Source organism: Podarcis vaucheri (genome assembly GCF_965113315.1).
Source record: "Podarcis vaucheri genome assembly, chromosome: 14".
NCBI lineage: Eukaryota > Metazoa > Chordata > Lepidosauria > Squamata > Lacertidae > Podarcis > Podarcis vaucheri.
This window is the reverse complement of record NC_138752.1, coordinates 5,607,935-5,626,502: the sequence shown is the minus strand read 5'-3', so window position 1 is coordinate 5,626,502 and position 18,568 is coordinate 5,607,935.

Here is an 18,568-nt window from a genome sequence, read left to right as displayed (position 1 = left end):
CGGGAAGTCGAGGCGAAAGGAGCCCTCGGCCCAAAAAGGCAGAGTTCAGCGGGGGGGGGCGGGTAGAGCAGCTCCCCGCTCGGCCCGTTGGTGTTGTTTATGTGGCGCGAATGGGAACCGGAAATGAGCGGCTCTTGGCTTTGTCTCTCGGGGAGTTTGACGGCGCTCAGGCCCCGCCCCTTCCTTCCCACCACTCGCTTCGCCCAGGAATCCAGGCTCCGGGTTTGTCTTCCCACCGCCTGGTTCGGCTTTCCCAGCGACGGCTGTAGCTCCTGCTGTTCCCCCTTTCACCGCTAGGGGGTGGGAGCAGGAAACGCGCGTTGTCCTCGCTGCCATCCCTGCCGCCTTGCGCTAATCCTGAGATGAAGGCATCGCAATCAGACTTCTCCCTTTTTAAATTATTATTAATTTCCGCAATTGCTGCTAGTGGTCGCCTTATAATGGTAGCCGAAAATGATTATCAACACATTTCCCAAACACAAGCACAACAAAGCAACTTAAAACAATCACAATTTAAAATGCAGTAAAATCCAATTAGTAATTAAAGTTACCAAAAGTAGAAAACAGCAGCAGAATAACTTAGCAGCTAAAACAAATCAGTGAAAGAGGTTGAGTAGAAGGCACAAAAACAAACATTTTTGTTGTCCCCGGTGAGGTGTGCCTGACACCCACTTGCACTTCTTCACAACACACATCATTTGAACCTTGACAAATATGACTTTATGATTTTATTTATTACTACATTTATATCCCACCTTTTCTCCAAAGAAGTCAACCTAGCGTACACACTTCTCCCTCTCAGCAACACTGTGAGGTAGGTTAAGCCGAGAGTGAGTGAGTGGCCCAAAGTCACCAAGTGCGCTTCATGGGTGAAGAGGGATTTGTGTTCTGGCCTCCCAGGTCCTAATCCAGCACTCTAACCACTACGCCACACTGTCTGAGCATAGTGGAGGTCAAGTACCATCTAAAAATTACTTTATAAAAGTTTTCTTTTGAAGTGATTCTGCACAAACTGCAGCTTACAGATCAAGCACAACCTGGGAAAGTTGCCAATCTAGGAGAAGGAAAATCTGATCTGAAACCTCTGCTGCCTTTTGGGATATTTTCAAGAGAGAGAGAAAGGCCAGGAAGTAAACACTACATGGAGTGGAGTCACCAAGACAGTTGGATAGCCTCTTGTATGCCTCCTTCCAGCAACTATTGCAGACAGGCTGCTGCCAAATGTATTGTTCTGCTTTCCTTTGGACCACATCAGTGAGACTGATGTCCAGACAGCCCAGGACTTCCTATGCACTGTCCAGGCTTGAGCCCCAGGGAGGTCACTTCAGTGTTGCTAACACAGTGGTTTGGCTTCACCCCTAGAGGCACGCTTCATCAGTGGCGTAGCGTGGGTTGTCAGCCCCCTAACCCGTGGATTTGCGCCCCCTAACCCTAACCCCCAGATGTTGCGCCCGGTGCGGCCGCCCCCCCCCCCAGCACCCCCCACGCTACGCCACTGCGCTTCATTGTCTCTTGGGACAAATGAATGACAACAACCTCATTGCTTATTGGTACAATCTCTTTGAGACTGTCGACAGTTTTTGGTTTTTGGTTTTTTTGGTCTCTAATAATAAGTAGCAGCAGGGTTTGGGAAGATCCACATGGCCCAGCTGGAGGCTGAGTGCCTGCCAGTAGTAGTGCAATTGCAGAGTTAATTAAGTATGCTGGCCCCTGTATTTTGGACTAGCTTAACAGGTGGGAGGAATTTAGATATTAGGCCAGCCAGCTAAGGGTTCAAATTATATAAATCTCTTACATGGGGTCAGACTTTGGGGCTTCAATGTAGACGCAGACCAGGAGGGTGTCATCTTCCTTTCTTCTTCATTCTTAATAAACTACATAAAGTTTGGCTTTGGGTTCTTGCATATATTTGCAGGAGAAGTGTAAAATCTCCCATGAACATAAGTCACTTGGCTCATGCTACAGAAGGGGATGCCAGAGAAATGCCGGTTGCTCGGATCCAGAGAGCTGGTTGTTTATTAGCGGAGAGCAATGTTGATGGAGTTTGTTTTGCCCTGGAGAAAATTAAGTATACTAGATGCTATCTCAGGGTCCCTGGTTAAATATTTGCTTAGGATCCAAAAATCCATCTTTGTCAGAGGGCGCTGTAGGGGTCCAGCATTACTGGACAGTCTTCTAAGTGTAACTGGCCTACTGCGCAAAGCAGTTTGTGTAAAAAAAAAAAGGCTTAAGAGGCTGCTACTTGCCTCCCCTTCCATTACAGTGGCACCTCAGGTTACATACGCTTCACGTTACAGACTCCACTAACCCAGAAATAGTGCTTCAGGTTAAGAGCTTTGCTTCAGGATGAGAACAGAAATCGGGCTCCGGCAGCGCGGCGGCAGCTGGAGGCCCCATTAGCTAAAGTGGTGCTTCAGGTAAAGAACAGTTTCAGGTTAAGAAAGGACCTCTGGACCTGAGGTACCACTGTACAGGGATTTCCTACCCACCCAGTTATGCTGACCTACCTGGAGAACCTGTGACCTTTTGCATGCAAAGCAAGTGTTTTCTCACTGAGCTACAAACCCACCCCCACCCCCACCCCTGAGTAAACTGCCTTGGGTAGTTTTTTGTGGGAAAGTGATGTATATTTAGAACCAATACAGTCACAGTGGAGGAAGTGACCTTTTGAAATAACACTGAGGAGAGGACCTTCGGTTCCAGCAGCTTAATTTTGAAGCCTTTCAAGCATGGTAGCTGTGGGCATTGGTCTCCAAAGAAAATACATTTTCTCCCATACTATTTCCACTGCTGAGCACCAGGGGGCACCAGGCACATGCTCCAGAACTCATACTTTTTTTAGACACTGAAGTGCCTTAACAAACTAATTCATTGTGCATTGCTGTTATTTCTGCATTTTTCAGTGGTAATCCGTGAAAAACAAGATGGTCTTAAGTCATTGAAAACTGTTTGGTAAGTTGAAATTTCTGGTTTTGGAATACACTTTCAGATATTCTATTCTGATAATCAGCTTTTACACCAGGCATAGGCAAACTCGGCCCTCCAGATGTTTTGGGACCACAACTCCCATCATCCCTAGCTAACAGGACCAGTGGTCAGGGATGATGGGAATTGTAGTCCCAAAACATCTGGAGGGCCGAGTTTCCCTATGCCTGTTTTACACAGTATTCTAAGTAACTGGGAAGGTAAATGAAAAAGATATCGTATTAATAAAGGAAGAGAGAAGACAGCCTAGGACTAAACAACTGAGGTAATCAAATCTAAGTGTAAGTCAAAAGAGCCAGGTTTCACAGCTAGGGAACCAGAACATGGGTGTAGCCAGGGGGCAGCTGCTCCCCCATCAAGTTAATAAATAAAAATACTAAACTAAAAGTAGAAATAATCAGAACGCTTGAAATTGAAATGCTCACTGAGGAGACTTGGGTGATGATATGGCACATTTTAGTGACACATCTGGCAACCCAACTGAGTGATAGGCTGTGTTTTGTGAACTCACAAAGTGCATCACAGGTAACTCTCTTCTAGAAGCTTCTTGTGGTTTCCAGCATTTTCTCCTGAGAGTGTGCACTTGCAAGGACTGCCTAGGAACTGTTCTTGATACAATTCATTCCGAATCTGATGATGACAAGTGGGTGTCCTGCCAACATAAATCCTGGCTATGCTCAGGAGCCAGAGGTCTTACCTTTCCTGCAACCAGGTGGCTCAAAGGAGGGACCACCTATCGTCAACCTTAGCGGCAGAGAATCCTTCCTCCTGAGAAGAACCCTTACTCATGAGCAGCCCTTTATTCTGGAGCAACATAGCAACTGGGCTTTCAGGCATGGATTTTGTCATTGACTTGCAACCTGAGCTTGGACCTTTCTCCATCTGCATTCTTGAGGGCTGGGGGGGTGTGGCGCAGCCATCTAAATGTGCTGGGAATCTGTTGACAATTAGATTGGATCCTCCAGAGGTGGCCGTAAGGAGGCCCCCCCAAATTCATAGGGTCTTCAAGGCTAGCAACAGGGGGCCCTGCCTGCTCTCCCAGGTCTTGGGCCAAGACGAGGTCCAGGTCATCATCCAAGCAGTCAGTTTCTGACTCTGGGTCAGTTTCTGACTCTGGCATTTTTAAGAGCACCCAAAATATTCTTTTCTTATAAAAAAAATTATTGTTTTTTTACAAGAACAAATTCAAAATAATAAAAAGAAAAAACTTTTACCATATCCATATATGAGATTCTCTGAATCCCATGACTTTCCCCCATCCCCTGCAAGGTTCCTTAACATGATTTTTCTAAAACTACGTTCTCCACAGTTTTCATCGCTCTAAATTATCCTTATTTTTCATTTCTTTACAAGTCCAGCTAACATTTTCATTTGTTCACAATGGTCTCCAGCACGGTTTTTGGCACTCTGCAGAAATGCAGGAACCGTTAAAGGGCTGGGGCTCTTGCCAAGGTGCACACGGCTGTTTCTGCATATATATCTTTAATAGTAATTATGTAAAATATATTAATTTGCTGGCAGTTGTGCAGAGCATTTTGCACAAATAAAGGTCAACCCATACTGGTTATTGGAGCTGCATTTGAGAAAGCAGCTATGAAATTGTTTTTAGAAGATTTAAGCAAAGATCTGAGAGTTTCCTTTCTCGCTTCAGAATTTTGCTGAGCTTTTAGATGTGTAATTTCCTAAATGCCTGCATTGTTTTATGTTGCTTTGATTCTCTCAAATTACTTGTGATCTAGGCAAGACAGGTACAGGAGCCCTGAGAGAACAAAATGTTGGCAACGCAAGTAGTCAGAAGGGAGTCAGCCCATATTCAACTTATGCGTATCCAGCTGGCCCTGCCTACCTACCCCCAACTGCCCCTGAACCTTCTATTGGGGTTTCTCCCTTCTTCCAGCCACCTCCCACTAATAACTTCCTCTTCCCTCTCAGCCACTCTGTCCATTGTGACATCACAGGAAGTTTGTAGCCCGTGGCAACTGCTTAGGGATGCATCTGCACAGCTTCCTATCCTGGTACTGGAAAGGGGAATGTCATGAACATTACTTAGATGTATTTAGAAATACCTTGATTTAGAAGCAAAAGATGGCTTGCTTAAGCTCTGCTGTTCCCTTCATTGCTGCTTTTGGGGAAAGCCTCGCCGGCTTGTAACATCCATGAAAGGCAAACACAGATACGGTGAGGGGAATGGCCCTCATTCAACAGTTATCATTCAGCCACCTCCACTGGCCAGCCTGCCAACCTCTGCTGGCTTCCACCCATGAATATCCAGTGGTTCATTCGCCCAGAGCCTGGAGGGCAGCCTAGACCGCTATCTGAACATGCAATTCTCAGGCATACCATGTCTAGTGGGTGACCTATGTCCACTCTCTCCATACATACTTACCCCAGCGTCAACGCACAAATATCCACACAGCTTTTGTCAATGGCCTTCTGAAGGTGAATTTCAACCAGCTTACATGCACAAACCTCAGCCTCCTTCAGCCCTGCAGCATCCCGGGCTTCCACATGCTAATCACAGCTTCTGCCAGGTCCATTACCAGCTTCCAACCGTGGATATCTGCCACTTTCAAGCTGCGGTCCTGCTCAGCAGGTACACTTGCCTTCTCGTTGCTCCAAAGAATCTCATTGATGGATGATGGCCTCCTTCCATTTGCCACTTCGCCTCCATGCAGAAGAAGACCACCAAGTACTGAATAACACAGCTGTTGTCCACCGTGTCCTCTTCAAGCTTTTGCCTTGGGCTTTCCCTTTGGGCTGCTTTTGTATATCCACTGAGCTTCCGTGTGCTTATGTGACATCACAGGATGTCCACAGCCAATAACAGCAGCTGGAGCGGCGGCATCATCATCACCTCAGGCCTCACAATGGTGGGTGCCGCTCAGCAGCCATTTCCCCTTTGCTTGTTTGCTATGTACAGCTCACTCCTTATCTGTAATGACACCAGAGAAAGGCATGCCATAAATCCACCTTCCCATTTTGATTCTCTGGTGCCCTATCTGCATAACCTAGCAATTCCAAAATATAGACGTGTTTTTACTCTTGCAAGATTGAATGTATTGCCCTCGGCTGTACTTGAGGGATGATTCCAACAGATTCCACACGAAAAACGCTTATGTCTCTGTGGAGATGGCAGCACCGAATCGGTGGCGCATGCCCTTCTGACTTGCACTCTTTATAAAGACTTGAGGAATGAGATTATCACCCCTCTTTTATTGTCCATTCCGGGTCACCCAACCACTGCCACAGTGTCCTTTCTCTTGGCAGATCAAGAAGAGCAGGTGACAGCAAAGGTTGCAGGGTTTTTAGCTGGGGAAATCAGAATAAGACCCACTATTTGTGTTTTATATAATCTGTGTTTTATATAATCACCTTTTTATTTCTGGTCTGTGTATATTGCAATGTTCTTTTGTTGCTATGGCCTATGGCTGACGCAAATAAAGTTTCAGTCATTCAATGGTCTCCTAAGTAAGTTATGAATTTTTCCAATTCTTTTTTAAAGTCATTATCCTCTTGATTCCTGAGTCTCCCAGTCAGTTTTGCCATTTCAGCATATTCCAGCAATTTAACTTGCCATTCTTCCTTGGTCGGTACTGTTGGTTCTTTCCATCTTTGGGCTAGTAGCATCCTTGCAGCTGTTGTCACATACATAAATAGTCATTTCTGGTCTTTTGGGATATCGGAACCTTTAATTCCTAATAGAAATGCTTTTGGTTTTTTAACAAATGTTATTTTAAACATTTTTTCCCAATTCATTATATATCAATTCCCAAAAAGACTTTGTTATCTTACATGACCACCACATATGATAAAAGGTACCCTCCCTTTCTTTGCACTTCCAACAAATATTGGTGCTTGTTCTATACATTTTGGATAACTTAGTAGGAGTCAGATACCACCGGTACATCATTTTCATATAATTTTCTTTCAGCGTACAACATGCTGTAAAGAGCACCCAAAATATTCAAGACAGACAGAAGAATGTTGCATTCCCTTTAAAACCACACACCAGCCATTTAGTTGGCTGAGTTGCACCTATATACAAACTCGGTCACTTTTCCTCTGTCCTAAACAAAACTTTTGCCAAAATACTCTTACAGACGGTGCTCTTTTTGTAGCCATGTGTTCCTTGTAAACCACAGGGCTGCCAGCATGGACTGTGTTGGTTCAATTCTTTGTTTAGCCAACTCATCAGTCAGCTCTTCCCTGTATTGTGTTTGAAACATTTGACACTGCTGGTGCTAAAGCAGGCCAGTTACAATCCCATCCTCAAATCCTCAGTCAGGCCCTGGCTGAGGCACCCAGGGGTTTGGAAGGGCCTCACTGGTCCAACCCAGCCATGCCACCATTCACAGGCTTCCCCACCAAGTTCCCGGGTGTTTCCAGTAATGGTGCCTCTTTTGAACATGATCCCGCTCAGCTTGCATTCATCCTACCGTGTGGGGTTTTTTGGAGGGGGGTTTGGCACCATTCTGAGGACCCCTTGAATCTGCAGTCCTTTCTCACATCTTTGTGGGAACATCTAAGGGCTGCTTAAGCCCACCTAATGTGGGAGAATGCCTGCATGCCCGTGTCTGCATTGCTGCTCCTCTCTCTGGATCCAGGGGTGCCTGATAAAGTTGGCAGCACTTTCCAGATGGAAACATACAGAATCATACAGCGTTGGAAGGGACATTTAGTCCAAGCCCCTTCCTCAGTGAAGGGTCTGCAATGCAGAAAGGCAACTACAGCAACTCTGGCCTAGCTTCCCTTTAATTACCTCAAGTGAAGTAATTACCTCCACCTCCCAAGGCAGTCAGGCAACTTAAAGGTAAAGGTAAAGGTACCCCTGCCCGAACGGGCCAGTCTTGACAGACTCTGGGGTTTGTGCGCCCATCTCACATCTATAGGCCGGGGGCCAGCGCTGTCCGGAGACACTTCCGGGTCACGTGGCCAGCGTGACAAAGCTGCATCTGGCGAGCCAGCGCAGCACACGGAACGCCGTTTACCTTCCCGCTGGTAAGCGGTACCTATTTATCTACTTGCACCCGGGGGTGCTTTCGAACTGCTAGGTGGGCAGGCGCTGGGACCGAGCAGCAGGAGCGCACCCCGCCGCGGGGATTCGAACCGCCGACCTTTCGATCGGCAAGCCCTAGGCGCTGAGGCTTTTACCCACAGCGCCACCCGCGTCCCGCAGTCAGGCAACTTAGCGTTGGACAACTCTTGCCATTAGGACATTTATCCTTAAGCTCAGCCATGCAGAGACTTGTGAGATGGGGGGTGGAGAGAAAAATGAAGAGAGGCTGCAAAGAGAAGAGAGTGTTAGGTGTCACTAGCATGATGGGGTGCAGAAAGATCAGTGGGGTGAGGAAAGGGGGCTAGCTGGAGATCAGAATAAAGAGAACACTAATGGAGGTGCTAGCTGGACCATCAAGAAGGCTGATTGCCGAAGAATTGATGCTTTTCAATTATTGTACTGGAGGAGACTCTTGAAGAGTCCCATGGACTGCAAGAAGATCGAACGTATCCATTCTTAAGGAAATCAGCCCTGAGTGCTCACTGGAAGGACAGATCCTGAAGCTGAGGCTCCAATACTTTGGCCACCTGATGAGAAGAGAAGACTCCCTGGAAAAGACCCTGATGTTGGGAAAGATGGAGGGCACAAGGAGAAGGGGACGACAGAGGACGAGATGGTTGGGCAGTGTTCTCGAAGCTACAAACACAAGCCTGACCAAACTGCAGGAGGCAGTGGAAGACAGGAGTGCCTGGCATGCTCTGGTCCATGGGGTCACAAAGAGTCGGACACGACTAAACGACTAAACCACAACAATGGGGGTGCTTCCCTGTGCTTAACCTTGCAAACCAGACTCTTCAGCTTTGCTGTAGTCATCGATAAACACTTGCTGGGCCACAATACCTTTGCCACAAGACCACGCACTATTCAATGACAGCACAACTGTTTTCATGACAGATAAGAAAACACATTGTGCTTTGGAGTTCCATGTGACAACAGCCCAATTGATTATGGGAGCAGTTGGACTATATCCACATTACATGAATCAAATGCTAGTGAGACATTCCTCCAATGGAGTTGAAACCACTCAGTTCTCCAAGTCAAGACACTTTCTAAAAAAGAATCTGTCTCAGCTCGATTTTCACAGAACACCTGTGCCAAAACCAATATATCCTAAATCTGCATCTCTCCTCCAGCGCTTCATGGATGCAAATAGGGATGCCCTTGTATACACCCCATTGCCATGTCAAGATTTGCAGCCGGGCTCTTCCCTTCTCCTCCACTGTCTGCTGCATGCTGTGTGTTCCTCCTTTACTGATTCCAAAGGGAAGTGGGTGCTAGTTTTCTGCATTGAAGAAAAAGTGAATTGTCTAATTGGTTGCTGAATCTTCAATGCTGGCAACAGGACAGCAACCCCCACAGTACCTGAGGGAGAATGGCACACACAGCTCTGTCTCTCAACACCTCACTGCTGCTTCTTGCACCCCAGCAGCTATCTTACTCTGTATAATGTTAGAGCTGGCTCTTATAAAATGCTATCACAATTCCTTATGTTATACTTGTGCAGCTGTACTGAGTGAAATATACAAGTGCACATTCACCTTACACTGACGTGCTAAACACCAGGGTTCAACCCAGGGTCTGGAACTGAACCCTAAAGAATTACAGTGCTAGCCCCTGACATCATGATGGATGTCAGGGAACTGACATCGGAGGGAGAGGCAAAGGGGAGGCTCCCAAATGATGCTGGCGAAGGACCCAGCAGCAGGGGGAGAAACAGCTCAGTAGAGGGGGAAGCCATTCAGCGCAACACCAGGGATGAAGGGGGGCAGACGGGGGAATTGGAGAGAGGGCTCCAGGACTCTTCACTGGACGTCAGTGAGGAGAGCCCAGGTCCTCCGCTACCCACGCCTTCCCTGCGCAGAAGACTCCCGCACAGTGAGAGGAGGAGGAGACTGGGTGTCAAACAACTTTTATGTTGGAAGAGGTTCAAGAAACGCCCACTGACAGATTCTGCCAGTGACTGAGACAGCCATGATGAGAAGGGGCTGTGCAGTCAGAAAGGTTTAATAAGGCAAATTAACCGAGAAAGGCACCAGCTTACGCACGAGTAACTCATACCTATTACAATGATGATGCATTGTGAAATGTAAAAATAGGGAGAAATAGGGATGGTGATATACCAGGATCAGAGGCAGCTAGAGACTTTTAAAGAACAGTAAAAGTGGGCTCAGTAAAACAAAATCAGATAAACAGAATGGCCACAATCCAGTACTATTGAATGCACATAAGCTTATTCAAATGAATGAGTTTGAGTGTCCTTAAACAGATTTAAGGACACTCAAACCCATTCATTTGAATAAGCGGAACTGTGGCCAGTTAGAGCAATTTATTTTACTTGCAGTGACTATGAAGAATGTGTCTTTCCTGTTCACAGAGCTCTGTTTCTTGAAATAATGTCCATTTGTGCTCATGAGCAAACCGGCCATATTGGGAGTCTTCCTGGCCACCTCCCATGCCTCAGCACAGTCAGGTGCCAGAATCCCTTCCTTTGAGAGTTCCAGCCGACCCACACAGCAAGCCTTTCATCGAAGCCCATTTTTAACCAAGCAACACTTTAGTAATGACAGTTGCCAGAAGCCCCAAACCTTAAATGAATAACTTGGTCTACCTTTCAGCATCCACCCATATTTTGCTCCCTGCTATAAAAAGGCAAAGGTGCCTTGGCTGTGGGATTAGGTCTCCCTTGCTGTTTGTTTTTGAAAATCCGTGGAAATGTCAAATGAAAGCCACATTAAGTTTTGGGTCACCATTTGTAAAGCATCTAGTCATTCATGCAGCCCCTTTGCTCAGAATCAAAAGCTTTTTGCTTTGGCCTTTTCAGTCCAAAGACTTGGTAAGCAGGAAGACATACTGAATGTAGATTTTAGCACCCAGAAGTTCACCTCACTGCCTTGACCTTATTGTTATTAAAAATAAAATTTAAAATCCCTAACAGACCCACCAGTTGTTGCAGGAACCCAAGCAAGAGAATGTTGTGGTCCCACCAAGTCTCAATGTTGTATCCACATGCTCAGTTCTGTTGTGGGAGAAACATACTGAATGGCACTGAGTGGAGGCACCACTGTCCACCTTCTCAATCTATTCACCTCCCAGTCTCTAGAAGTCATATCTCCCTCCACCAAGTCTAAGGAAAGTCTGATGACCATGAGAGAAGCTGGACACCAACTTCCCAAATGTGTTATGTTCACTCTCCCAAACTACCTGCCTTTCCTGTGCTTGGCTGTGTCCAGTAATCTGCTGCTCAAAGCCACCTGGCCTGAATTATTAGCACCAGATGCAGATTGCCATGCAAAAGAATTGGGAGAGGGTTCTATTGTGGTCCTCCTGTCTAAAATGGGGCCCTACGTGGCTCACATAGTCATTTGTGCAAGTCTTAGCACTGAGTATAGAAACATATTATACTAGAACTCTCTTAAATCCACAGTCCACTCCATTTATCCCATCCTTTCAGACAGGGACAGACCTTTTGGCCCAAAACTAGAAACCATGTTGACCACACCCCCATCTCTGAAGAATTCACACACACACCCCAGGACCCGACATTTGGCAAAATCATTACAGCACTTCCTAGCGACCCTAACTTGATACACAGAACCCCTGTGATTGGAGAAGGGTGCTAACTTTCCCCTCTGCACACAGCTGAGCTTCCTGGGTGTACACAGATGCACTATGTCCTAGTTGGCGAATCACCAGCTGAATCCTCAAAGAGCCTTTGAGAGAAAGGAACCGTTTCTTAGGTCTAAGAAAGAAGACCCTCAGTCTATGTTTAAGCCAGTTGGCACTCCAGGATACCAATAATGCAACCTCTCTCTTGGTTCTTCCTAAAACACGGAGCCAAAATGTACAAACCCAGTTTTCTTCCCACCTAATTCACTACAGTCCGGGCCAACCTGCCAACACTACCTGCATTCAAGTGGCTGGTTAGAAATGAGCCTGGCCCGGGCACTATGTTAACAGGAAGGTCAACGAAATCCAAACTCCTCCTCACCCACCACCTGCCTATTGTCTTATCCCAAGAGGAAAAAACAAAAAAATAACATCAGCAAGAATATTATTGGCCCAAAAATGGAAGCAAGAAGAATTACCAACGATTGAAGAATGGAGGATGAAGTTAATGGACTATGCAGAACTACCGTATTTTTTGCACCATAACACTCACTTTTTTCCTCCTAGAAAGTAAGGGGAAATGTCTGTGCGTGTTATGGAGGGAATGCCTACGGGTGGCATGCCTACGGATTTTCCTCCTCTAAAAACTACGTGCGTGTTATGGTCGGGTGCGTGTTATAGAGCGAAAAATACGGTAGATAAACTAACAGGAAGGATTCGAAACCGGCGGGACTAGAAATTCACGGAAGACTGGAGTAAATTTACGGACTATTTGAAAAGTATTTGTGAAGATCAGACGACGTTTGTAGGTTTGCAAGAAGTTTTGTGAGGAGTATTATTGGAAGTATTGCAAAAGTGGAGAAGGGGAAGGATGATTTGTTAAGAGATGTAAAGGCAATATAAAGTTAAGAAATGCATAAGAAGTGGTTAAAACGGTGGATCATCAGAGGTGCTGATGGAAGTCTAAAAAGATTGTGTAAGTGATAAGTTTTGTGGTACATTTTATAATTTATATGTTAAAATCAATAAAAATTATTTTTTTAAAAAAGAACAAAAAACTCAGCAGACACCAACAATAAGGGGTCTTGCATGCAAACACAGAGGGCTTTTCTGCACTGAGCAGCCCCCCCCCCCTTCTTGCTAAAACAGGACTCTAGCTCTTGTGACTGAACAGGAGCTTTACAATGTGGTGGGTTTTCAAGGCTAAAATGCCCTTAAGAAGAGCAGCAATCAACCAAGAGATGTAGCCTATGGTCACCTAGGAAAAAGCAGACCTTGGGGGCTCATCAACACTAATTCTTGTCCTAGGATTTTTTTCTGCTTGCATTGTGATTTCTCAGCATGGGTCTGAGAGGCTTTTATTTTGTCTTACCACTTTCCCTGGGAAAACCCATAGTTTACTACTGAATCAGAACAAAACATTAATCTGCAGAAAACCTGATTGACATTTGTTCTGGGTCAGCAGGTTTTCCCAGGGAAAGTGGCAGGACAAGTCCACTTACCCTAAACGGTCAGGCTGCATTGTGGCCTGACCATAAGCCTGGTCAGCGATCCAGCAGCCAGCTGGGGAGGACTGCAGGTTGCCTGCAGATTGGCCTATGGCAGGCAGGGCTGGGGTCCAGGGATTCCCCAGGGGGTGGGCTCAACCAGCCAATGGGCCTTGCTTGGATTCGTCCCCTGAGGAACAAACTGAGGTGAGCCCAGCATTCCTCCTCAGATTTTCTGTTGGATCTGCCACCATTCCTCCCCTATTTCATATGCTTTTCTTTCATCCTAAGACCTTGCTAGAGACATTATTGGCTGTTGTATTCAGAGCCGGGCAGGAATTTTTCCATTTGGCAAACTGGCACTGGCCATTTGCTTTTCACCTACCTCATAGCAATCACCACAACTCTTTGTGAGGTTAGGAACTGGGTAAGCCTTAGTTTTGGCTGGAGCCTGGAGGGGAGGTTGTAGCCTCCACCTGCCCCTCCTTGGTTGTTGTATTTTTAAAAAATATTTTTATTAAAGTTTTATTGGTTTACAAAGGTATGCACAATGTCTCTTTTTTCAAGTTACATTTTCCATAGGTCAGTTTCATTTGTTGAGACATTAGGGTTACCTTGGTTAAGGGTATCCCATTAAAGGGATCCATGAGGACTTGCGTTTGTCCAACGCCGAGATGGGGGTTAGGGACATAGAACTCCTCCAGCGGGGACCCCTTAGGGGGTGCCTCTATTTGATGTAAGTCTTAGGGAGGCCCATGTTCTGGTTTCCCCTTAAATACACTCCCAGCAGACGGGCTAGAGTTGATTAAATGGTTTCGCCTATGCCAAACTGTTCACATCTGTATCCAATAAAGTTGTGACCTAGAATCATAGAATCATAGAGTTGGAAGAGACCACAAGGGCCATCAAGTCCAACCCCCTGCCAAGCAGGAAACACCATCAGAGTACTCCTGACATATGGTTGTCAAGCCTCTGCTTAAAGACCTCCAAAGAAGGAGACTCCACCACACTCCTTGGCAGCAAATTCCACTGTCGAACAGCTCTTACTGTCAGGAAGTTCTTCCTAATGTTTAGGTGGAATCTTCTTTCTTGTAGTTTGGATCCATTGCTCCGTGTCCGCTTCTCTGGAGCAACAGAAAACAACCTTTCTCCCTCCTCTATGTGACATCCTTTTATATATTTGAACATGGCTATCATATCACCCCTTAACCTCCTCTTCTCCAAGCTAAACATGCCCAGCTCCCTTAGCCGTTCCTCATAAGGCATCGTTTCCAGGCCTTTGACCATTTTGGTTGCCCTCCTCTGGACACGTTCCAGTTTGTCAGTGTCCTTCTTGAATTGTGGTGCCCAGAACTGGACACAGTACTCCAGGTGAGGTCTGACCAGAGCAGAATACAGTGGCACTATTACTTCCCTTGATCTAGATGCTATACTCCTATTGATGCAGCCCAGAATTGCATTGGCTTTTTTAGCTGCCGCGTCACACTGTTGGCTCATGTCAAGTTTGTGGTCAACCAAGACTCCTAGATCCTTTTCACATGTACTGCTCTCAAGCCAGGTGTCCCCCATCTTGTATTTGTGCCTCTCATTCCCCCCCCCAAGTGCAATATTTTACATTTCTCCCTGTTAAAATTCATCTTGTTTGTTTTTGCCCAGTTCTCTAATTTGTCAAGGTCGTTTTGAAGTGTGATCCTGTCCTCTGGGGTGTTAGCCACCCCTCCCAGTTTGGTGTCATCTGCAAATTTGATCAGGATGCCCTTGAGTCCATCATCCAAGTCGTTGATAAAGATGTTGAATAAGACCGGGCCCAAGACAGAACCCTGTGGCACCCCACTAGTCACTCTTCTCCAGGATGAAGAGGAACCATTGATGAGCACCCTTTGGGTTCGGTCAGTCAGCCAGTTACAAATCCACTGAGTGGTAGCAGAGTCAAGACCGCATTTTACCAGCTTCTTTACAAGAATATCATGGGGCACCTTGTCAAATGCCTTATCTGAATACCTATCTGAACCCAAACCTATATTCTGCTGTCTTGTATGGTTCTTCCATCATACAGGGAGTGAGTGGATCACAGGGCCTTGGCACGCAAAAAGAAAAAACTTTGGGGACTCATGCCTTGAAATCATGGGACAAACAAGTGTGGATGAGCCCAGTGCCTCTCAGCTTCCCTTGCGACATTGGTAAGAAAAAGCATGTCACAACAACAGCAAAAAAAGAACTGGAGCCATAGAAGCAGCTTTGTTATTACAGAAGAGGCTATTTATGGAGGGATCCAGCTTCAGGGCGAGGGATAGCCAGGCACAGTGTGTGAGAAATCCAAGCAGGACCTCTCCTTTCTCTCTTACCTCACTTGCTCCCTTTTTAACTAGACGGCCAGCCTTTCCAGCGCACGCAGACAGAGCAAATATAGTGATTTCACCAGTGCATCCCTATGATTTGTGTTCCATATAAAGCCCACCTTGAGCATCAGATATTCAGCTGCAAGCAACTGCCATGTCTAGGAGTGCTTGCATGACTGGGGAGATCAGGGTGGATGGAGGGGGCAGGGTGGCTGGTTGTAACTGTCATAAGCAATGACAGCTCAAAGTACTGGTGCTGAAAGTCTCCAAGTGCGGGGAACAGAATACCTGAACGAACACCAGCCTGCCTCTGTGCTGAGATCATCATCGGAGGGGCAACTTGGCTGAGGGCCCTTTTGTTGGTGGCCCCATTTATGGGATGCTTTTCCCAAGCAGAGCTGCCGGGTGCTTGCTTTGTTTTCCAGTGCCAGGCTTCCCCACCGTCCACCCCACTTGGGCTTTTTAACTGAGATTACTTTATTGCTTCCAGTTTTGTGCTTTTTATTTTCCTTATGATCCAACCTGCTGAATGACAACTTCCATCATCCCTGGCCATGCTGGCTGGGCTGCTGGGAAGTGGGGGCCAGTAATACAAGGCCACAGATGTAGACCAGCTTCCAACCATGGGCCACACGGAGAACCTTCTCCAGGCCAGGGCTGTCTCATGGAGCAGGTGGCGATGGGCATCACTGGCCTCCCTGCTGCTTGAATTCCTTTGAGGTTGGACGCGTGTAGCTTTATATACCGTCCTTCAGCACAAGATCTGAGGGCGGCTCACAATATTGCAGATGCTTAATTCAGTCCCGCTCTCTTGTCTACTATTCGCTTGCTGGTGTTTCCCTCTCGCGTTTCTCTTTTAAAAGTTACTTGATGATTTATTGTCCATTCACAGGCGCCGCTGCTCCAGCGCCCACAACATTCCCCAGGAAGGGGCAGCGGGGCACCCACATTTTTTGCGCCGGGGCCGCGCACGCCCGACGTCCGCGCCCCCGCGACGCTGCTCCTCTCGGCTTCGCGGGCCAGACCTGAGCCAGGAGCGGAGCTGCGACTGCGCGAGAGGGAGCGCGCAAGAGAGGCGGGCGCCGCTGCCGAGGCCGGGCGGGAAGGAGCTGGCTGCTCCCGGGGCCGGAGAAGGGCCAGCGAGGCAGCTTCCCTCCACCCCCGGGCCAGACCTGACCCGAGAGCGGAGCTCTGGCTGCGCGTTGGAGCCCGGCTCCAGGGAGGGAGACTTTCCTCTCACAAATGCCCCGGGGCCGCGCCGCCAGGCGGGCATCCTGCGCCCGGTCCCCGGACTAAGCTGGGCGGCCTTTGTCCAGGGCCGGAGTTAGGTTTGATGAGGCCCTTTCTATGTCCAGCTGTCCTTTGTCCACAACAAATGGTCGCTGCTTTTTTGTGTTGAATATATGCCATATGGTCATTGATGGACCTAACAGGTATCCAAAGCCATTTGCACATGTTTCCATCCAGCCAGTCCATGCTTAATTCAGTCCAGTTCTTTTGTCTGCTATTAGACAAGCAGAATGTAGGCACCCTATATATAGAAATGAGCAAACCAGTGATATTTTAGGAGCAGGCTAGCAGGCAGGGCCTGTTACTTACATCAAAGGAGCCTACACAACACAAAACACTGTTGGTGTATGTAGGTTTTATTTTATCTGTTTTTTATCTTATATTTTGGACATGTACTGTACATCCAGGTGTTTTTTTCCTTTATTTTTTTTAGGGGCCCCCAAGTGTGTGGTGCCCGAAGATATAGCTTGTTTAGCTTATGTGTAAATCCGGCACTGCCTATGCCCATGGATTGTTTTGTTTTCAACCAACACAAGGAGACGAGGGAGAGTACAGACTTTGCAATAAGCAACCATGCAACCAAAGGGTCGTCAAGTGGGAGTTTGACCAATTTGAGCAATGGGGAACGAGCCACGTGAAGGTCCCCTCAGCAAACCCAGCTGCCTCTGGGAGCTTCAGGAGAGCAGGGTGTGATGGAGGGCTCTTGAGGTGGCCTGCTAGGAGTGGCAGCAGCGGGGAGGGGGGCGCTTTCTGCTGAAAGCGTCTTGGACAAGTGTCTTTGTGTCCAGAAGAAAGCTTGTAAAATGATATATAGGGAAGCCTTACATACCATAGTTGTGGAGAGAAAAGGACTTTCATTGCAGTGTGGGATCTTGTGACCCTTGCAATAACACAGTTGCATGTTCTGAATCTACAAACAAACCTTTGTCCCAATAAGTTGACAGATAAACCAGTTCAACAAACATCCCTTCTCTAAAGACATGGTGCAGGGAGCTGATTGTTGTGGGAATCCGGATGTGTCCCTCTGATGGAAGCCTGAAGACATGGTTTGGAACTTCATATTGTGTTCCCACAGACAGCTTTGGAGACTGAAACAAGCCTTTTGGTCGCCTGTGGTCAGGTTTGAAAATGAATGGCATTCCAGAGTCAAATGGCACAGATCACGGTTTGACAAATGAATAATTTGAGAATGAATAATGTCAAGCTTAAAGAAATGCAAAATGTGGCTCCCAAGTGATTGTGGTATTCAACTAAGTTTTACTCAGCATTAATTATGCACTTAAGTTACTGAACATGACTGATTGATTGATTGATTGATTGTATTTCTATGCCACTCTTCACTCTTGTGATCTGAGGATCACAGGGTGGTTTAAAATATAAAACCAAAAAAGTAAGAAGCAAAATAAGGTAAAGGTAAAGGTACCCCTGCCCGAACGGGCCAGTCTTGACAGACTGTGGGGTTTGTGCGCCCATCTCACATCTATTGGCCGGGGGCCAGCGCTGTCCGGGGACACTTCCGGGTCACGTGGCCAGCGTGACATCGCTGCTCTGGCGAGCCAGAGCCGCACACGGAACGCCGTTTACCTTCCCGCTGGTAAGCGGTACCTATTTATCTACTTGCCCCCGGGGGTGCTTTCGAACTGCTAGGTGGGCAGGCGCTGGGACCGAGCAGCGGGAGCGCACCCCGCCGCGGGGATTCGAACCGCCGACCTTTCGATCGGCAAGCCCTAGGCGTTGAGGCTTTAGCCCACAGCGCCACCCGCGTCCCTAAGAAGCAAAATAGTAAGAAGCAAAAACAACACCCC